The sequence below is a fragment of the Paroedura picta genome, chromosome 4 (assembly GCF_049243985.1).
Source record: "Paroedura picta isolate Pp20150507F chromosome 4, Ppicta_v3.0, whole genome shotgun sequence".
Taxonomy (NCBI): domain Eukaryota; kingdom Metazoa; phylum Chordata; class Lepidosauria; order Squamata; family Gekkonidae; genus Paroedura; species Paroedura picta.
The window spans coordinates 57,185,977-57,206,347 of record NC_135372.1 but is presented as its reverse complement, the minus strand read 5'-3'; the positions used below and the strand labels follow the sequence as shown (position 1 = coordinate 57,206,347).

At 42.5% G+C, this 20,371-nt stretch overlaps 1 long non-coding RNA gene across 1 annotated transcript; it reads right to left on the bottom strand.

The window, feature by feature from the left end:
* Positions 1-2,266: 2,266 nt before the first annotated feature.
* LOC143836794 (uncharacterized) lies at positions 2,267-3,400 on the bottom strand. The gene is made up of 3 exons (XR_013230741.1): positions 3,359-3,400; positions 2,955-3,037; positions 2,267-2,317 (listed from the first exon to the last, which is right to left on the bottom strand). It is a non-coding gene; the product is annotated as an uncharacterized LOC143836794 (long non-coding RNA).
* Positions 3,401-20,371: the final 16,971 nt, after the last annotated feature.

The window sequence follows — 20,371 nt, the reverse complement described above, 5'->3', positions numbered from 1 at the left end:
AGAGTATATGTTCCATTTGAAATTTAATTCTCCGTGCTATCTTCTGGTCATTTGATAAGCTGTCGTATGTTTGATGTCTGTCTCAATTTACAACATTCTTTTTTGAGTTCTATAACCTTGCCCACCCCTTCATACACAACACACTCATCCCTTTCCGTCTTCATTCCAGATTGTCTGCTAAGACTGTGCTGAGGTAAACCCCTTTTGTCAAGAGTCCACTGTGCAAACATGTATGCCACTTTATGCTACTAGTCTATTTACTGGATTAAGCAAGAGGATTTTGATACTAAAGCTTAAGATAATATTGAAAGCACATTTCAGCTCTATTGTCGCTTCTAAAAAATCAGCTTTAGAACCAGAGAGACCTTGCATTAGGCATTATGTGGAGACCTTTGGCTTTTGTATCATGGCTGTGCTTTGTTGCTATGGCAATAGAATTAACCATTTCATTAATATAAAAGAACAAACCACATAGTTTTTCTTCTTTGTCTTCACAGATGTGCTTCACTCAGATTTCAAAATATTTTACAATCGTAGCATTCCTGATTTCCCACTCCTCCAAGCCAATGCTCCTGAAGGCTTTGGAGTTATTTTTTTATATATAAAGTAGAACAGCAGAGGAATGTGTTTTCTTACTATATTTTCCCCAGCTTTCATTGGCTGCCTTCTGTTAAGTGTCCCTAGGACTTCCAAACCAATGGCCACTGGAAGCTAGAAAACAATAATTGGCAACCTCTTAAAGCAATGAGAAAGGGGAAGTGTTTGTTTAGTCTCAACTAAGTTTGACAAGAAGTTAGGTAACAATGGATGTAGGGGCAGAAAAATACATACATTTTCTTAAATTAATTGCATTCTATCAGACAGGCTTGTCATCTGCTGTGGAGATGACATATGGCTGGCAGAGTGAACAATTTTGGACACTCTAAACCATCAAGTGAAAAAGAAGCACAAGTTGGTTATGACCACAGTCGTTACAATATCAAAAGCTGGCTCTCTGCAGCATCATCGGTTGAAAGAGTAAATAATACAGGAATGGTGCAGAACCTGATTAAAGAGTAGATAAAGATTTATTTAGGAATTTACATACTTGATAGAAAAAAAGAAGAGAAAGATATAGGTTCCTAGCTACATCTGTAACTGAGAAAGAGGCACCATTCCTGCACAAAGAATCTGCTCCTGGACAGCCTCTGGTTGATGGTGGGTTTTAAAGCCCCCTCCACATGATGCCGCTTGCATCCCAAGGTTTTCCAGGGGTGGCTCAAATTTTGCCCAGATTTTCCATCAGTGAGCAACCAGTGAGCAACCAGAGGCAAGCCCATATGGAGGGGAAAAGGTGTGATAATCTCTATAGCATTGTCCCACACTCACATCCACCCTCCCCTCTACATTTCCTGCTATGAGTATTTTTTTTATAAATGGCGTGGGCCACGGTGACCACAAAGCTACATTGTCAAAGGTAAAACAAAATCTTCTTTAACGTGTTTGCAATCTTTTTGAGATCAGGCAGGCAAACACAGTCCTGTTTGTGTTTTTTGAAGCTGGGGGATGAAAGGGGAAAGGGGGGGTAGGTGATCAATCAGCTTTGCCCCAATCATCCAGGCATGCATGCCCCTTGATTTAAAGCCTTCAGGTTACACAAAATGATTTTTTGGGCTCCAGTTTCCCATGTGCAGCCTCTCAAGAATTCGCTCAGATAAAATCCCCAAAAATATGAATCCCAAAAGGAGGGGGGGGGGATGCTGTATCATTCTGGCATTTCTCCATAGCAATGTCGAAGTGTTGATTTTTTATTTAAAATGCACCTGTATTGTGACATTATCACACAGTAACATGGAAGTGCCTTTAAAAAAATAATAATTTTGGGTCTCGGGAGGGAAAAAAGTTTCAGTCCATGAGAGAACTGTAGTGTTGTGATTGGTGGCTTGCTATGGTTGGCAAGCCAAGGAGCAGCAGGGGAGAAATTTGGCTTGTTTTCTCTTGCAGACTTGTCAGGAAGCAAAATGCCACAAAGGTGCAGAGGGAAAACAAGGGAGGTGTCTCCCTGTGAGGAGGGCTGCAAATGTGAGGTTTACCATCCTGCGTTTGCAAGCAGGATATCACTTGCCCTTTAGCCCTCCGCATGGAAATGGTCAGGGTAAGACCGAGTGTGGCATTTACAAGAAGAAGGGGGAATTTGCCCTGAGAGTAGCATCCTAGGAATGACAATTAGCAGCTAACCTCACTATCCCATCGGTCTTCCTGCTGCTCCCTGCTGGGTCTTCTCTTCTTCTTTGTATACCTTTTCCAACATCCTCGTCCTTTGGGGATTTATTTGTCTCTGAGGAGAAGGACAGATATTACCAAGAAGGAACAAGTGATAGCAGCTCAGTTTCAGGAATTCTAAGCATGCATAGGAAGAGGAATTTCAATTCAAGCACATTTTTCCGCAGAAGAGTACAAACCACCATCAGCCGTAACTTCTTCATCAAAGTTCCATAAGTGAGTAGCTGAGTGCAGCATGACAGGGAATACTACTCTCATTCACATACTGTTCACCTCCCATTTGAATTACAACAGTGTGCTTTTCTTGAGGCTACCAATGAAAATGGCTGATGTGAACCATCAAGTGGGAAGCAAGATATTTCACCAACTTTATTACAATGTCATTGTCCATCAGACAGTTTCTGACTTGTTCAAATTGCTAATGCTTACTGGTAAAGTTATGAGCAGACCGGTGTCCCATATTTGAGGAGCTATTTCTTCCCAGGCATTCCTCCTTGACCCATGAGATCTGGAAATCCCCTGATCTATGTACCCTTCTGTAGTATGATTGCAGTGTATGAGTTAAGAGGAGGACCTTCTATGATGTGGAAATCACCTTCCAGGAACTGCTTCCAGTATTGACTTGCTTCACTGAAAACTTGTTTACTTTTTGACCATTGGGTGCCTGATTTCAGCTGCTCTTTCATACTGACCTTTGGTGCATAATGGTCCATACTGGAACAATGGCATGGCCTGGATTTTCTATCAGTGTGGTAACCTTCAGAAACTGCCACCACTGAAAAAGGCAAATGTAAAGGGACAATATTATTATTATACTATATAAAGAGTGAGCTGAATTTTAACGTCAAAATATTTAACAGATGAGCATTGGGGGGGGAGATTCAATGAAGTGTGCAAGTTATGCAGTATTTCAAAACTCATTTAGGAAGGGTCCTAACTTTTCCTGAAGCAATTTATCTGCAGAGGATTTTTATGACTGACTTCTTATTGCTAGCTTCAGCTGCAGAACTAAGCACTGAAGTAATGAGTCTTCACTCTCTTTGTTTTCATTCTACTACATTGAACCTTGTGTTGGATTGGTTAATTTGAAGATTACCTGGTGAACAGCTAGGGGTTTTATGTCGGCAGCATACCACCTGGTCCCAGTCTTTCTACAAACATCCAGGTGAGGCTGAATACAGGTCATGGGCACATTCTTGCTTTTTAGGTGGATAGTTTGACTGTTGAGCCTCTGTGAATGCTTGGCAAACTGACAGGCATAGAAGGAAAGGTCAGATGGTTAGGAATAGGCATTTCCACCCAACCCACTTGTTGCAACTGCCTCCAGACAACCATGTGGGAGCTTGTTAATGAAACTGGGCAGATGGATGCCCACATCACATGGTTGACTCTAGATTTTATCTCAGTGATCAGCCATGCAATCAAGATTATTTGAGTTGATGTTCAGAGATGGGGCAGCATGTGAGAGTGTGTCATTTTTGAGGCATTTGGAGACAGAGGTAGGTATCAGAGAATGTGCACTAGACCAGGGGTAGTCAACCTGTGATCCTCCAGATGTTCATGGACTACAATTCCCATGAGCCCCTCATGGGGAAAAAATCCTCATGAATCAGATTCAAAAGGTTGTTATTGGTAAATTATTATCATAAATATGAGACCTCCCCTATGGAGTTCCACAGGGCACAATCCTACCCCCATGATTTTCAATCTCTATATAAAGATCTTATTAGTTGTAGGATTAGTTGTTATCAATACAGTGATGATGATTAAATGCAGTTCTCCTTACCTACAACTCTGTGGTAGAGGTCCTGAACCACTGCCTGGATGCTGTGATTAAATGGCTAATCATGTTTAAATTGAAGCTAAACCCTAGAAAGAAAGACAGAAGTAATGCTGGTGAGGAGATATAAAAAGACATTGTACTCCCATGGTAGTTATATGAGATCCAATATTATGGCTGGAAAAACTAGTTAATGTAGCTGCAATTTTTTTTTGACGTTTTCAAACTCAGTCTAGCCCAGAACATTACACCCTATCTTGACGCAGCCAATGCGGCCACCTGGGTCCATGTCAATGGTAACATCAAAGCTAGATTGTTGAAATGCATTCTACATAGGTCACCCATCCAAGTTAACTTAGGGACTCCAGTTGGTGTAAAATGCTATTGCTCAGATATTATTAGAAGCTATGTGAAGCATGCATATCACTCCTAGCCTGCAGTCACTTTATTGGATCATCATCAGTTACTGGGCTCAGTCCAGGATATTGGCTATCCTTCATGGCTTTGGTTCCTTATATCTGTAGGAATTGCCTCGATCTCTATGTTCTGCTGTGATAGCATTGCTCACCTGAGCAGAGCCTTCTGCAGGTGCTGCCCTGCATATAGCTAAAAGAAACCACTGTTTGTACACAAGCTTCCTCTATTATGGTTCCCACCTTATGGAATGTCCTGCCTGATATGAGGTTAGGAGATGTCCTGCTCACCTGGCTTTCTGCAAACTACTAAGAACTGAATTATTAAGGGTGGCTTTTTGGCCCAGGTAAATAGGTAAAGGTATCCCCTGTGCAAGCACTGGGTCATGCCTGACCCTTGGGGTGATGCCCTCTAGCGTTTTCATGGCAGACTCAATACGGGGTGGTTTGTCAGTGCCTTCCCCAGTCATTACCGTTTACCCCCCAGCGAGCTGGGTACTCGTTTTACTGACCTTGGAAGGATGGAAAGCTAAGTCTACCTTGAGCCGGCTGCTGGGATTGAACTCCCAGCCTCATGGGCAGAGCTTTCAGACTGCATGTCTGCTGCCTTACCACTCTGCTTGGCCCAGGTAAGATGTACTATAACAAAATGGTTCAGAAAGTTGCTTTGGCAATATGTTAGGGTCTGTGGCATATAGTTTATAGTTTGTGTTGTCTGTTGATCTATGAAGCATCTACTGTGCAGTTTCTCCATCAACATCTTATGTTAATGATTATGCTTTGTTTCAGCTCTGTTTCACATTTCTGCTCAGTTCCAGGTATTTGTCATCCAAATCCTATTGTCTTGTTTATTGGATGTTCCATCCTGTTTATTGTATTGACTTACACTAATCTGCCTTGATTCCCAAAGTGAGAAATGCAGACTATATGTTATAGAATCAGAATCACAGAATCATAGAATTGGAAGGGACTTCCAGGATCATCTAGTCCAAGTCTCTGCACAATGCAGGAACACAAAACTACCTGCCCACCCACAGTGACGCAATTTCATGCTCAGGTGATCCCTCCATCAAACTGCCCAGACCCATAGGGAAGGGCGGTATAAAAATCTAAATAAATATATATATATCTCCAGAATTCAGCCTGGCCTGGAAGGAATTCACCTACCAGCCCACAGTGGCAATCAGCAGTCCCCTGGGTATGCAAGGAAGGCAGAACTGTTGGAGGCATTAAGAACAATTGCACTTCACAATTGCTGAAAATCTTTAATAGCTGCTTGGCACTTCTGCCCGGCAGTTCACCAGCTCAGTAGTCATCATATAAAAGCACAGGGGCAGAAATGACCATGGGTTTCCCCCGTTTATTCATCTAATTATGCCCATAATGCTGTGGAGAGAGAGAGAACTGACCTGTGCATTCCATATCTATTTTGATCAACGATTAAAACAGTTTGTCTTTCTTATTTGTTTGCAGTTTTGTCTAGATTGTATTATCACCATGGCATGGCATTGCTTGAGTGACAAAACAGAAAGAGCTCTCTTATGAAGAGAGACTTTGTTTATAGCTAGTCCAAAAGAAAAATTCAAAATCAAGAAAACGCAATCCACAGGATGCCCGTTGTCAGGACCAACAAATTGTTCATACACCATTACACATCATTTGGTTGCTCCTAATTATGTCACTATTGCTAGTTTTGGATTTCATGGTGTTCTAGAAACTTTGATTCTGGTGAGGGAATTGACTGAAAACAAAAATCTCACCTCTTTCCAGTGATCAATAGGAAGAGTCTACCCGCCTGCTTGTGTGAATGAGTGAGTTCTGAGCTTAGCTCTTGAAGCGTGTTCGCTTGAGAGAAGAGGGCTGTTTGGTAAGAAAAATCCTGCAGCTGCTTCATTTTCCTGCACAAGAGGGCAGCGTTTGCTTAAATCCAGGGAGCATGGCACTTCGGAAGAGCCTTTCCCGTTTACAGAAGCACGGTGGGCCGGTGATATCTTATTAATTGTTTGGATTTTCTAATTGTTTCCATGGCAAGTAATTTAATGCATGAGGTAAACTCCACCCTGGCTTACCGTTGTTAATAAGCTATCTCAAGACGGTACACATTCAGGAGGGTAGCCATGTTGGTCTGAAGCAGCAGAAAAAAGTTTGAGTCCAGTGGGCACCTTTAAGGCCAACAAGATTTTATGCAAGGTATAAGCTTTTGTGTGTAAGCACACTTCCTCAGAAGTCAGGCATCTTGGTGCTCGCTCACTCCCGTCTTGTGTGCCCAAGAATTTATAGCACAGGCTGCAAGTTAACTGTTTCTATTGCGACATTTTATCTCCAGTGTTACATAAATGTTTGAATACTTGATGCCTCAGTGCTCGAGAGCTGTCTTTCAATAATGAAAGAAAGGAGGAAAATGTAGCTTATGTTAAGAGTATATGCTGTTAAGTCACTAAACACCAAGAGAAGCTTTCCTGCATTCACGGCTCTAGCTTTATCCAGGTTCTCTGAAACACAAATTTAAAATCTTACAACCAGAAGTGTAGGGCATTAAGTGTAGCTTTTTCCACAGTGGGCTGATCATTTTTAATAGCTCCACAATGTATATGTGGAAGAAGGAGTAAGTGCCATTGTAAAAGATCATTCACTCTTACAGGATGGCCACAGCAACATCCTAATATCTATCCCTAGAGGGGGGGGAAGGAATCACAAGGCAAGATAGTGTAATAGTCCGCTCTGTATTATTAGTAAAAGTCCAAATAATGATAAAGAGTCAACCAAAACGGGATCCTAGGTAAATAATCCGCTTTCTGTGTATCTTCATCAGTGGTTGCTCTGCAGAGTAAATAAACAGGGTAAATAATACAGAGTAAATAAAATATACCCATATACACTTTCAAAAAAAAACATAATTCATAATTTTACAATTTGAAAATGTCCTGCGGATCGCTTTGTTTAAGGTGGGCTCCCACCCACTTCCTCTTTCTTTAGGAAGAGAAGCTTAGTGTGTGCTTTTGCTAAAGCAAGAAGCAGAAGATCTCTTTTAAGGCTCTCAGCTCTCTCCATCTGCTGATGTATGAACATGTAGTCTGATTGCAGCCCAACCATAGAGACTTGCAATTTGCTGCTTTTGTAACCACACTTTAAGCTTTTGTACTTCAGTAAGGAGACTGTAGCAGATGAATACGATTCATATTTGTAAATCTTTCAAGTAAAAATTCTCTCTTTTAAACCTCAAAGCATTGTGAATCTGGATCTGTACTTCATCCACAAATGTGTGAGAATCTTCAGTTACTTAGAAAAGCAAATCTTTGACTTGATGCAAAAGATTTCATTTATTCAGAGCAAGAAAGAACTCTTGACGATACTTTGTCAAAAGTGAGGCATAGGCAAAGCATACTATTTAACCATCCCACCCGTCATAACCTGTGTAATGCGGGAAGACTTCAGTCACAACATTCAGATAGGGAGATCCTCCCAAGGTTACTTTCCAAAGGCAAATGGAGATGGATGGGGGGAGGTGAGAGGATCAAGATTGGGGAGAGGTGTGAATGCAGGAAGAACTGACTAGAGGCAATAAAACATGGCTAGTAGGCCAGATAAACTAACAGACTCCACGATAGCTAACAAGCTGAATAAAGCAATATAAATCAGGGCGGAGCATGGCATCCTGACATCAGGTAACTAGTAACTGCATACTTTCAAAATGCTCTGTTACTCTGCAGCTCTATTTTTCTGGAGGGTATCAGGACCAAGTCCAGTCCAAAAGTCGCAACATCAAGACACAACAAACAATCTCTGTTCCAATATTATTATACTTTCTAATAATCCAGATGGAATTTTGAGCTTGGGAGAGTTGTGCCTAACTTGAGACCTTGTAGTTGAGGTGAGATTCGAATGGATTTCCAGCTTTGATGTTTACAAAATCTTGGCAGAAACTAGTAATGAGAACAGAGTTAATAGGAAAAGGATACTGATGATGCTAGTAGGAAAACTGGGGGGTAGTGGTGGGGAAGCTTAGATTTATCTATTTCAAAAATTGTCTATGCCATCTCTCCAAAGACTTGCTTGCAACATAAAAAAATCTAATATAATAAAATCATTAAAAAAACAACATAAGATTTATCAATAATAAAGCCAGCTATAAATCAAGCCAGGGGCATAAAAACAGCATGCAATAGCACACAGCAACTGAAAATGTCATTCATTTTTTTTAAAGCCCCCAGGCTAGAAGCAGACCATCAAATAGTACTGGAGCCTATGGAATAACTGTGTGCATGTTGTCCAAGAACAAAGATGGCAAATGGTGCCAGTCTATAGTTCTCTTCTTTTTAAATTTCTTCCTGCTTTTCCATTCAGGTCATTCCAATGTGATTTCCATACTCAAATTTTCTTTCTCCTTCCTCCAGTGGGTCCTGAGACTTCTTCCAGCAAGTCATTCAAATTATACACAGTATGCCCTAAACAAGCTAAATGGGGGCACCAACTTGCCTCTTCTTTGTAATTAAAAAAGCAACTTCAAAAATTTAATAGGCAGAAGAAGCTGCTCATTCCATTAAACAAGCGATTGAGGCCACTTTCGCCAGCAGCTTTTCTGTATTTTTTTATAATACATTAACATTTGTTTCTCATTTGTTTCATATACTCAGCATATCTTCCCTTGAGATTTCTCTTCTGTTGCTGGGGAGATTGCATTTTCGAAGTATTCAAGACCCAATCTTGTGTACCTGAGAAAACAGCTTCATGCTTTCCCCAGGCACTTAATCCATTGCACAGTCAATGTTGAAATGGGGGAGCAAGAAATGGATCCTATTGCCTTGTTTTTTGCAGTGTAATTTCTGATGTTCAACATGTTCCCAGCATCCATACATCGTGTGCTTTAGGGGGTTTGTCTAATTTGTTTTGGTTCATTATTCCCCTTCATGCTGAACATCCAAAAGCCTGACCCCCAGCAGGGCACTGCCATTTGTGAATCTTTAGTCTGAACCCATTTTCATATATTCTCTAAAAGCTGTATGCTGTCCATACCCTCAGATCTAACTTATAGTTTAAAGTTTAGCTAGGATGCCCTCTCCCTTCATTCCTGAAGACAGAATACATCACAAGTGGTACTAAAGCCCATCGAATGTATTTTGTTTAATTCTGTGACTAATATAATTATTATTTCCTGCATTTACAAATTCTGATAGTGTACCAGTTTTGCTTCAGTGATCTCACTGACAAACATTATCTTGTTCTTATAAGTAGCAACACTCACTGAAGTGGCCATAATCAGTGGGTATAATGAGTCACTAAGGATAATGCAGGAGGTTGGACTAGATGACCCATGAGATCCCTTCCAACTCTATTCTATGATTCTAATGTTTAACAGAGTAACGTAGTATCCCAGGTCTCTCCCCAAAATGTGGCTTCCTCCATTGTAGAAGATGGAGGTTGTATCCAAAGACCTGCTTCCCTGAGAACACAGAGTTTCACAAGTAGAAGGCATGTCTGTTGGGCCAAAAGTCTGCAGTTCCTTCTGACCTCCCTTCCATTTCCTGTACCACGTACAATACCAGCCATGAGATTCTCCCAAGCTTTAGAAGCAGCTTTGAAAGGGGGCAGAGATCTTTCCATGGAACAGGAAACAGGACAGCCCTGCTTATGGTTCTTTGGATCCAACTCACGATACAAGTAAGAAAATTAAAATGCTAATAGTGGAATGTGGTACAATGAACATCAGCATTCAAATACAGGAAATAATAGCCCAGACAAGCCAATAGCCCAGGCAAGACTGAGGTTAAGCAGGGTTGGCCATGGTTAATTTTTGGATGAGATACCACCAAGGAAGACCAGGCTGTAGAGGAAGGCAATGGCAAAGCTACCCCCGCTCATTACTTGCCTTGAAAACCCCATCAGGGGGTAGCCCAAAGCCAGTTGTGTCTTGGCAGCACTTATTATTGTTGGGAAAATAGGCACTGTTATTGTTTAGGGCCCATTCCGCACAAGGACCAATGTTGCCAATTGGTTCCTGAAAGTGGAAATGCTATTTTTAAAAGTGCAATCTCAGCGTTACGCATATCTCCCTTTGTAGTGGAATCCAGTAGCATTTCAATCATTTCCCACAGGTTTCCGGTCTCGAAAAAATCGCTAGAAAGGAAGCGATTTTTTCTGTGCTTTGTCCTGCGCCTGGCCGTCAATCAAACGAACAGCCAATGGGCGGCTGTTATCATGCTCCCGAAAAGCCCCTTTCCCTTTAAGAAAAGTAAAAAAAAAACCACGTTGCAATGAATATGCATTAATTCATTGCAACGGAGAGACCCATCTAGCTGGCAGCTGGTGTGTGAGCTGGTGATTCATCGTTGCCATGCTCCCCCGAGTGAAAAGAAACACCGCCCCTGCACGGGCACGATTTTCGGCCGAAAATAAAGGGAACTTGCAAACGGGGCTGTGTTGTGCTTGGGGACTTAGGGGAGCTTTAAAGCACTTCTGTGGAGGGACTGTAGCCGGAGAAGCCCCGCTGGGTGAATGAAGGCTCGCCGGTTCATTGCTTTCTGCTCGCTCCGAGAAAAAAAAATGGCAATAGCTTTGCCGGAAGTTCGGAGGAGAGAGCCAGGGGGAGGGACTTCGTTGGATCCGCAACAATGGGAATGTACAGGTCTTTTCCGCTAGTGTTGCAGATTGTTTGCAATAGTATAGAGCTTTTCGGAGGGTGAATCCACTTTTCTGGATTTCCTTTTAAGCGCTACAACGAATCGCTTTTTGCGGGACTGTTTCAGGAGTGTGCAAGATTTTGTGCGACGTCTTGTGGAGCTGCAAATTAATAGCATTTACAATTTGCAAGCCTTTTGCAACATTGAAGTTGTGCGGAATGGACCTAAATTCTCCTCTTTTGACATCAGAAAAGCAACTGTTAAGAGGTTTTACTAAGACCAATCCTATTGAAATATCAGTGACCCAGTTGTAAGATCCAATCTAACCAAAGTTGAATGGCCGTGGACTAGCCACATAATCATGATGGACACAATCTAACCAAAGTGAAGCAATCAAGCAGGTTTCAGCAAAATCTGAAGCATGTTTATTCAAATGAAAGCCATTGGCTTCAATGGATCTTGCTTCTATGTGATTATGCTTAGAATCACAGCCTTGGAGTACTGTTGAGTTCAAAAGGAGGGTCAGTCTCACCAAAATTAATGGTGCTTAAAGGTGCTCAACTTTAGCTGAATTGTGCCCTCTCTTTTGTTTGCTCAAAGATAATTTCAGGTTCTTTTTTTAAAAAATGAGTCATCCTGTATCTTTGGTTAGTTCACCAAGTGTTAGTGTTTACAGATGGCCTAACTTGGCAATTGCAAACATTCTGGGAGTTAGAAATCTGGTGGGAGTTAGATGCACTGCCAAAAGTAAAGTGTGACAATTACAACTCAGCACCATACTGCAACTACTCATAACTTAGTGCTATTAAAAACTCCATGAGGTGCCCCCATGTACCCACATCAGATAGTTGCCTAATTACATAGCAAAGTCAAATCGCAGAAAGCAAGAGATACATTTTCTCCCATGCAGAGGGATAGTATCTTCCCCATGTGTTGATCTGGAAGACCCAGCAAGTTAGAGGAACATAAAGCTAAGAACAAAGACATTCTCTACTCCAAATGTTTTTTTTAGGACTGATTACAGTCAATACCCAAAACTGCATTAATTCTTCTGTATGCATGCATCAGACACATATTAGCTACTATTTCCCCCCTTTTCATTTCAAATATTGGATTTGCTGCTATCAAACATGTTCATTCTCACTGACACATTTATCATGGCCTTCCCCCAACTGGATGACTACAGCTAATGCTTCTAACACTGTTGTAGTCTTCTGTTATAGTCTGTTATAACACTGTTTAGTCTTCCTGAGGACTCCATTCCCCAGGGTGCAGCAGGTGTTATGTATTTGTTTAGTTGGAGAATTATACCCTGCTTTTGTCCATCAAAGAACACTCAAAGCAGCTTACAATGTCATTCTCCCTCCTTTATTTTATCTTCACGAACAATCCATAGAGAGAGGTTAAACTGAGAGACACCGACCAGCCCAGGGTCACTTATCAAGCTTCCCTGGTAGAACTGGGTTTAAAAATTGGGTCCCCCTGATTCTAGACTTACCCTCTAACCCAGGCTTTCTCAACCAGGGTTTTGAGGAACGCTGAGGTTTCTTGACAGCCCTGAAAGGATTTCCTGAATGAGTGGGAGTTAATTAGTTTTTAAATATACTTTTAAAATTTGTTAAGCAATTATTGGGTGATATGGTCATTTCAACCCACCCTCCCACTTCCCAAAATGACTAATGATGGTCCTGGAGGGCATGGGAAGGGGAGAGACCCTGGGTGGACATGTACATAGTTCTGCTTCCCAAACATATTCTGCATGATTGCACCACTTCTGGGGTTTCTCAAAGCCTGAAGAATGTTTCAGGGTTTTCTCATTGGTTTAAAAAGATGGAGAAAGCTGCTCTAACTACTACACCACATTATTGATCCATTAAGATATCTTATTCAGAGGATATTATTGATTATTCTCATGCTGTTACTTTTATGATTTTGTTGTACTGCTTTTACTTTGTGAGCAGCCTCAAGTAGGACTCTGAAGGGGCATCATTTATATTCTCTGAATGAATAAGATTGAAGAGGGTAGCTGTGTTGGTCTGAAGCAGCAGAACAAATTTAGAGTCTAGTGGCACCTTTAAGATCAACAACATTTTATTCCAGACATGAGCTTTCATGTGCATGCATCCTTTGTTGGTCCTAAAGCTGTCACTGGGTTCTAAATTTATTCTCTGAATAAACATGTGGCTAAATTACAGCATCTTTATGTATTGAAAAATTATCCAGAATTTATTTATTTATTTATTTTGAATTTTTATTTCCCACCATTCCTGGGACTAGCTCATGGCAGTTTACAGACAGTCCAAAAATTAACCCCCCCCCCAACAAAACCCCAGTAAAATATCGGACAAGACATAAAAATCACAACATATAAACAAAAATAAAAAGAAGAAATTGCGGTATAAACTGCTACCCATCTTCAGCATAATGGCATCGAACTAATAGGGGAAATGGTGAGAGGAGAGCCATAACCCTTGCCATAGATCCCATTGGCATACCACTGCTTAGCACCGGGGGGGGCAATCAGATCTTCCGCTCAGACCCCAGCCTCAACCATAATCCTGGTGGAAGAGCTCCATCTTGCAGGCCCTACGGAATGCAGAAATGCTAGAGGAAGTGTTATATAGGAAGGCAGACTCTCTTGTGCACCTAGGGAGTCATGGGCCCATTATGCACGGCCGCCGAAATGGTGATTTCGGGTCACATGGAACACGTAGATGGGGAAGAAGCGAAGCAAACCGCTTATGCACGGGACGGGACTCAACGGCGGCAAAACCCAGAGTAACCGATTATGCACACGGTGACCCTAGCGCCGCTTCTGGTTGCGCCCCGGTCACCCGGAAGCTGCGCTTTCTTCCACGTTTCACTAACGCGACTTTTTCGGTGGCATGCACCGAATCTGCAGCCGGTTGCAGCCGGCTCTGTGCGTTATCGGTTATTTTAGTCGCTGCCATTCCACCCCGAATGCGCACTATCCCCCCCCCCCCCCGTGCATAATGGGCCATGGTGGGGACCGGCGATGAGGCAGGAAACACAATGACATAACGATTTAGTTTTGAAGAAAGCAAGCTTTAAATTTAGAGCAAGACAAGCATCTCCACAAGCTTCTAAGACAGAGGCCAAAGTAAGAAACAGGATATATGTCAGTACCTCAGAGCAGAGGCCGCTACAGATAATTCAAGCAATTGAGAGAAAACACCTTCCACAAAGAAAAGTAACAAAACGAGACACTCATGGGATGCAGGGTTGTGCTTGCCCTTCAACCACTAGGTAATATTACCCAATTCGTAGCACTTTAAATTACCTCTGACTTTTGTTAATGAACAGAATACTGTGCTTAGCTTGTGATCTCTGCCTTGCAAAGGACCTGTGTGTCTCTTTGAGTGCTACGGAGGCATTTGACTAAACACCACCCTTAATATACTCAATTGTTTTCTCTCCTTCCTTATTTCAGAGGACTTGTAAACTTGTTTTGTGCTAGTTGCCATCTAATCCAATTTGGCGGGCAACACAGTCTGCATTTCTTTTAAAGATTACAAGTGACAGGTTTGAGGCCTTCTCATCATTCTGAAAAAATGAACAAATGAGTGTAAGTACTGCCTTTGCCGAATGAGCTGTGCCTGAGGAGAATCGCAACAGCACTTTGAAAGTTCATACAATTAGCTGGCTCCTCGCACATTTAGAACCACTTTACAATCATAGACACAGCGTGATTCTAAATAAAGGTACACCCTTCTGAGTCAGTTGAAGCCAATGGACAGAGGAAGATTGTAAGCCGATTTAGGACTGCACAGTAAGGCTCAGTTCCAACATTTCAGGAAACCTTGATTTGATTAAACTTGTTTGTTGTGATTGAATGTGGTCCATTCCATTGACTATAGTTAGTTAGTCAGTATATGTCTTCAGCTACTGAAACAATGAATGAAATTGGAAACAATGTACAAAACCTGCAATGTGACGAAGAGTTCTGACGAACTTCAAAGCTTGCTTGCTGCTAAGTGATATTGGTGGCTGGTCCTGCTAAAAGATACTGCATAATTTGTCTTTTGCGATGCAGAAACTCAATAATGGAGTCGTAGAAGAGCTTAATGTAATAATTTAAGGCAGGGGTAGTCAACCTGTTGTCCTCCAGATGTTCATGGACTACAATTCCCATGAGCCCCTGCCAGAAAATGCTGGCAGGGGGTTCATGGGAATTGTAGTCCCTGGACATCTGGAGGACCACAGGTTGACTACCCCTGGCTTAAGGGACAAATTCTAGCAACTGATGCTTAGAAGAAACAACTACAGGATGACTGCATGACACAGGTGATGACTGCATGACACAGACCTGTTTACCTTTGTTATTAATACCAATTCAAAATATAACTCTGTGTCTCCACAGAGGACTGAATTAACAATGTCTTTCTTTACCAGAGAGCAATTCCCAAAGCCGAGAACTATTTTTCATTAGTTCTGCACAGGCCCAATACGAAGCCTTCTGTTTATAAATGGGTTAATGAGTTGTGTGGCACAGTTCTCTGTCATTAGAGTACTTAAGCAGGGTAGCCACAAATTTAAATCAAGCACTGTTTGTTCATTTGACATTCCAGAGCACTGATTCGTTCTGTTCCCTGGCCTTTAGTTAGTAGGCAAGAAACACAGCTGTTTGATTGTCTTTGTTACACACTCTCCCCCTGCCCCAAATAAACCCAAATGTATTTTTGAAGGGAGAGACATCTAGTACATATATGCCAGAAATGGGCATCTTCCTTACTAGGAAATCCATCTCTTCACAAGAAGAAGGCAACTTGAGGATGATACATTCATACACAAAATATAAAGCTAAAATGTCAAATATGCCAGCTGGAGTCTGGTGGATAGATGTAATGGGAAGAGTGCTTGCCAAATTGCCATGCTAATTACTTGTGGGTGAATGGTCCTTTTTTGACATAATGGCATTTGGAGAGCTTGAACTGCCCAGCAAGCCAAATGCTGAAGTGAGAGATCAGAACAGGGTTTTCTGAGGAAAGCCAACAGCCCATAGCGGCTCCAGTAAACCTCACTCTGCCTCTACAAACATCGAAACAACTATTTATTGGTTTCTTTATTCATTCATTTGATTTATATGACCACAGCTGCCTCTGGGTGGTTTACAACAATTAAGAATGCCACATTGAAATAGTAACATGAAAAACAATTAAAACCATTAAAAATTCTTCAACACTGCAGTTGCCTGTCATTGCCATTCAGATCGACTCTGCTTCCCTTCTCAGTCTAGATGGGAGTTCTACAGGGGAGGGCCCTTTTCCTGTGTTATTACTCATTAGCCCCAACCAAATGCCTAGCAGAAGAGCTCTGTTTTGAAGTCCCTTTTGAACTGTAGAAGCTTCTGTAGGGCCTGCCGTTCTTCTGGGAGCTCATGCAGAGGTCAGAACCCGGTTGAGGCCAAGAGTATTTCCCTTGGGCCAGGGATCACCAGCCTGTGCATGCTGGGAGAGCAGAGCACTCTTTGGGGGATATAGTCAGTCAGGTACTAATACCTTGAACCTGATCTGGAATTCAACTGGAAGTCAGTGCTGCTGCCTAAGAGCTGGCCGGAAGTAGATATATCTATTAAGATCAGTTCATATGCTATAAGGTAGCCCTAAGTTATTTGTGCACACCGTCTACATGAATAGAGAAATCCCAATAGGAAAAGCTACCCACGAGGTTGCAACCTTGTCTGATCTGATCCAAGGAATTGTGGCAATGTAATTTTGGATGGCTAGACATAACTTGCCTCATCTTCAAGTAATAATAATAGCATTTAGTACTAGGAACAGACATGAACCAGGAAAATATGGTTTGTTATGGTTCATGGTTCATGGCATGCCTGATTTGTAAGCCACAAACCATTACAAACTTTTATAGACCAAGTGAACCGGTTTGGATTGTGAGGTTCATCCACCCTTCAGCATACTAGAGACACAAACCTCTAAAGCAGGCTTTCTCAACCGGGTTTTGTGAAACTCTGGGTTTTCTTGATGGTTCTGGAAGGGTTTTCCGAATAGGTGAGAGTTGATTCATTATTTGTATTCACTATTTATTATCTCTCTCTCTCTCTCTCTCTCTCTCTCTCTCTCTCTCTCTCTCTCTCTCTCTATCTATCTATCTATCTATCTATCTATCTATCTATCTCTCTATCTATCTATCTATCTATCTAGGGTTCGAGGGGTCCGCTCCTCTTCTTTGCTCCGACACGGTGTCGGCAGACGGGAAGGCAGGTCGGAATAGCACTTGAGGCAGATAGTCGACGTCTCAGAATGGAGTCCACCGGGAAACCCAGGCTGAAACTCCCGGGTTCGTGATAGTTTCTTGCACTATCCCGAACCCCACCTCCTCACTGACGCCGACCTCTCCCATTAAGTAGCTTTCCTCCCTCGCATCCCCCGCCCACCGAACCCTTAAAGGAGAAGCTCCGGCGTCTTGCATCCGTCGTTTCAATCTTGGGCGGCTCCTTGCCCGGCCAAGACTGCTCCTCACTCCTCCCCGGTCCTCCAAGCGCAAACACTACTCCTCGTTGAGGACTCCCCCCGCCGAGGACTCCCCCAGACCTGACTCTGCAGGGTTGGATAAAGGTCCAGGTGATACGCCTCTCGTTGGTGAGTCCCCGGGTAGGAGCGGCGAAGTCGGAGAAATTCCGACACTATCTATCTATCTATCTATCTATCTATCTATCTATCTATCTATCTATCTATCTATCTATCTATCTATCTATCTATCTATCTATCTATCTATCTATCTATATACATATACATATACATATACATATACATATACATATATATATATATATATATATATATATATATATATACACATACATACATACATACATACATACATACATACATACATACATACATACATACATATATATATATATATATATATATATATATATATATATCTGTAAACCGCCCGTGGCACCGCGGGCGCCACGGACTAAATAAAAGAGTAAGGGCTGTTGGGGAGGAGTTAGGGCGGACCCTGTCCGGGATAAAAACTCGGAGGGGCCAATCAGGAGCCGCAAAGCTGTCCATCCAGGGCCAGCAGCCATTGGCTGCTTCGGCCGGCCGGGACTCAGTCCAGTCAGCCAGACCGCGCCGACAGTCCTCCAGCCGGCCTGCTCCTCCTCCTGCTTCTCCGGGCCGCTACAGCGGCCGGGAGAAGCCACAGCCATGTGAGTTGGGGCCCACTCCGCCTTCTCCTCCGTGAGCCGCGCTACTGCCCGCCGTTTGGGACTTGGGGAGGGTGGGGGGGCGGCGCCGGCCTTCTCTCTCCCCCGGGAGAGGCCTGGCTCCCCCGGGAGAGGCCTGGCTGCCAGTTACAATGGCACAGTACAACTTTAGTCTTTATTGCAAAGTATTCCAGAATGTGAAGCTTTATTCCCACCCCCCTCTGCCATAGGGCTGCATAAAGAGTATTAATGCATTTTTGAGATAAAATAATATGGTACATATGGGAAACTCATTTGGGTGGGCAATAACCCTGTCATGCATCTGTCACTGCCTCAGTAGCTCCAGCTATTAAGATTAAAGTCTAAAAAGTCCCATCCTGTTTCCTTGGTCTGAGAGACTGAGGAATATTGGATGCTAGGCTTTTAGTCAGAAGCGGGTAGATTTATACAACATGTTAAGAACATGACAATTTAGTCTATCTGCTTTCTGGTCTGTGACTATATAAATAAACTTGAATAACAATTCATTGTAGCCTGTTCTCTATCCAAAAATATACTGAGCCTGATCACAAGAAGGGTTTGATGGAGTTGGTAGTGACTTGCTGTTTGTACCAAGTATCTTGAAGAAGAAATTTAATGCCTCAGCACACAGAGCTTTACAACCAGTAGTAAGCCAACCTTTCATTAGCTGTTAGTTGATCAGCTGATATACATGGTATTAGCAATCACAGCAATCACACCAGGACCACACCAGTAAAACAGAGCTGAGAGATTGAATGGGCACTTTGTACTTGTGACAAGTTCGCCCACATTTTTCCTGTAACATTTCTTATCTTTTTCCTTATCTACAAGCAAAGTTGGGGGGGGGGATTAAGCTAGTCTTCCTGACAAGTTTTTTTCTGAAAGGCTAAAAACCTGGGTTCAATTGTTTTGAAGCCCAAGTCAGACTAAAATATTTTAAAGTAAATCCAAGGCTCCATTTTTTTTAAACCCACAAACACCTGGATAATTTTGGGAAAGCTTAATTAAAACTTTTTTGAGAGCAAAATACTGAAATCATCACCTTTAGTCAACTGCTTTTAAAAATCTAACCAGAAATTTCCTTCAGAAGATTTAATTTTTTTCAAAACCAATAGGAACACCACAAAACTCCATGAAACTACTTCTCCCAAAATACAACCCAGAAAGCTCTTTGAAACAGCTACAGAAGAACTGGAAAATAAGAACCAGACGAATGCCAAATGATAAGCTTTCAAAAACAGCAAGAATTTTAAAAATCCAATCCCTGCTTAAGAGCACAAATATGGTTGCCAATAGGGTTGGGGGCTTTGGCATCTGGCCACTCGCTCCCGAAACAGCCACCGCCACATTGCAGGGGGGGAGGGGAGGAGCGGGCGTTGACGGCCACACCTCCCTTCCCCCCCATGATGTGGCGCTGGCTGCTTTGGGAGAGAGCAGCCCCTTTGGAAGCCGAAGTGCCCAACCCTAGTGGGAGATGGGAAGTGGGTTGACAAGGAGCGGAGAGCCTCAAGTGATGTTTCGGCGATGTGCTTGACATGACTTCAATGTGAACTGGAAGTCACATAGGCATGTCGGGGCGATATTCTAGTTCGGGGGCAAAACTTGTAAGGTAGAATTATCTTCCACCATAGAGTTTTTGCATGAAACTCAGAGCATTGCCCTATGTCGCTTCCAGTCATGCCAGGATTGCTGCTAAAATGTTAGGTGAGACTCCCTTTTCTTTGCAGTTAAGTCCCCCCTGCTGACCAGCTGATCAACAGCATAGAGGTGAGGCCTGGGAGCAGGAGACCCTTGACCCACCAGGGAGTTTAGTTAAACCAATAGAGCCACAGTCGTAATGGATGCAATGAATGACAAGCAAAAAGCAAGTACTGTACATAAACGTCCCAGTACTATGCTGAAAACTATGGGCCATTTCGCACGGCTTCAAAATAGCACAATGGTTGCTAATTGGAAACGCTACTAATTTGCCATAACCCACGACGTCGTAGACAATCTGCAACAATCCTGAAACCTACCCGCAAAAAGTGCTTCGTTGTAGCGCTTTCAGGGGAATCCAGAAAAGTGGATTCACCCTCCG